The sequence below is a fragment of the Echinops telfairi genome, unplaced genomic scaffold, assembly GCF_000313985.2.
Source record: "Echinops telfairi isolate 266 unplaced genomic scaffold, ASM31398v2 ScPeMD7_7427;HRSCAF=8465, whole genome shotgun sequence".
In the NCBI taxonomy this organism is placed as follows: Eukaryota; Metazoa; Chordata; class Mammalia; order Afrosoricida; family Tenrecidae; genus Echinops; species Echinops telfairi.
This window is the reverse complement of record NW_022111327.1, coordinates 14,673,005-14,675,359: the sequence shown is the minus strand read 5'-3', so window position 1 is coordinate 14,675,359 and position 2,355 is coordinate 14,673,005. Positions and strand designations below refer to the sequence as shown.

At 44.0% G+C, this 2,355-nt stretch overlaps 1 pseudogene; it reads right to left on the bottom strand.

Annotated features, from left to right (window-relative positions):
* Positions 1-1,692: 1,692 nt before the first annotated feature.
* On the bottom strand, positions 1,693-1,840 carry LOC115872608 (annotated as a pseudogene).
* Between the last annotated feature and the right edge of the window lie 515 nt (positions 1,841-2,355).

The following is a 2,355-nucleotide window of genomic DNA, read 5'->3' as shown; positions in this document are numbered from 1 at the left end:
TTTTTTTTAAATAATCATTTTATTGGGGGCTCGTACAACTCTTACCACAATCCATCCATCCATCTATTGTATGTCAAGCTCATTTGTACATTTGTTGCCCTCATCATTCTTAAAACATGTGCTTTCTGCTTGAGCCCTTGGTATCAGCTCCTAATTTTTCCCCTTCCTCCCCGCTCCCTGTCCCTCATGTACATTTGATAATTTAGAAATTATTATTTTGTCATATCTTACACTGTCTGATGTCTCCCTTCACCCACTTTTCTGTTGTCTGTCCCCCAGGGAAGAGGTTATATGTAAATCCTTATAATCAACTCCCCCTTTCTACCCCACCTTCCCTCCACCCTCCCGGTATCACCACTCTCACCATTGGTCCTGAGGGGTTCATCTGTCCTTGATTCCCTGTGTTTCCAGTTCCTATCTGAACCAGTGTACATCCTCTGGTCTAGCCGGATTTGTAAGGTAGAATTGGGATCATGATAGTGGGTGGGGGTGGGGGTGCGAAGCATTTAAGAACTAAAGGAAAGTTGTATGTTTCATCGTTGCTACATTGCACCCTGACTGGCTTGTCTCCTCCCCGCGACCCTTCCGTAAGGGGATGTCCAGTTGCCCGCAGATGGGCTTTGGGTCCCCAATCTGCACTCCCCCTCTTTCACAATGGTATAATTTTTTATTCTTTGATGCCTGATACTTGATCCCTTTGACACCGCATGATTGCACAGGCTGGTGTGCTTCTTCCATGTAGGACTTGTTTCTTCTGAGCTAGATGGCCGCTTGTTTACCTTGAAGCTTTTAAGACCCCAGACCAGGCGTTCTCAAACTATGGCCCGCGGGCCACATGCAACCCGCCGAGGACATTTATCCGGCCCACCGGGTGTTTTTGCCCTGTTTGGTTTTTGACTTCAAAATAAGATATGTGCAGTGTGCATAGGAATTTGTTCATAGTTTTTTTTTAAACTATGGTCTGGCCCTCCAACGGGTCTGAGGGACAGTGAACTGGACCCTGTTTAAAAAGTTTGAGGACCCCTGCCCAGACGCTATATCTTTTGATAGCCGGGCACCATCAGCTTTCTTCACCACATTTGCTTATGCACACATTAGTCTTCCTGACACTAAATCTTTATGGAAGCATACAGCCTCATCTTTCTCCCATGGAATGGCTGGTGAGTTAAGGACCTTAAAATAGAGAAATTACCCTGATTTAGCCGGGCCCAATCCAATCATTTGAGCCCTTAAAAGCAGATCACATATTCTCAGGCTAGAAGCAAAAGAGGTCAAAGAAATACAAAGTACAAGACAGATTCAAAACGCCATTGCCGGCTTGAGGATGGAGTGGGTTATGTATAAAGTGTGCGACGAAACTGGACACTGCCAACAGGGAGCATACTTGCTCTCCAGAGCACGCATATAAGCGCCACGGTTGACTAACTTGGTGATTCCAGTCTTATCTAAAACCCTTAGCCGAGAATTCTGCGATGCATTGCCAACTTCTGAGCTACAAAAACTGAGATAATAAATTGGTGCTGTTTTAAGCCACCAGGGTTGTGGTAATTTTTGTGTCAGCAACATAAACCTAGAGACGATGGTTCTTAATATTTTTAGTGTACCTTTTGGTAGGTGGCAGTGAATATAAAGGTTTGGGTTTTTTTCTGGGGAGTGGGGAGTATTTGTTTTTTTGTTTTGTTTTGTTTTTATCAGGGGAGAGCTCCAACACAGTCCCCCATTACCACAAATTATGCACTCGAGTTTCCCGGATGGTCAGCACATCCGGAGTGCAATGTATAAGCCTCGCCCTGGGAAAACCACCTTCGTGATCATGGTATCTCCCCTGCCAAGTAAGTATATGGGGAGTATTTGTTTAATTAGTGCTCTTTCTTAGTTCTCTTTAAGTTTAGAACTTACCTATTTACGTATACATTTCTGCTGTAGAAGGTGATGAATCTACTTGCTCGTCTAGCCTCTTGACACACAAATATACAACACACACAGTCCTACTTCTCTTCTACCAGTATAAAGCATATTGATTAAATGACGTGGTATTACATGATAGCTACGTAAGTGTTGCTCACCATTGTCCTTGGAAATTACCATAACGTCGTTTCCTTTATATTCTTATTTACTCCATTTTCATCTTTTTTTCCCCTTTGATTATGTAACCTGACACGAGTTCAGCCACAAACTTTCTGACAGCACCATAAAACACCATTCAATCTGGTCAAACACAGCGGGTCATTTCCAAGCTTCATCCTATGCCCCTCTTCCTCTGAGAGACAACTGTTCTTGGTTTGGCTACCTTCCTGAATCCTTCTAGAATGGTTGCTCTCTAGGCCTGCCACCCAGCTCTCCGCCTCAGAAGTC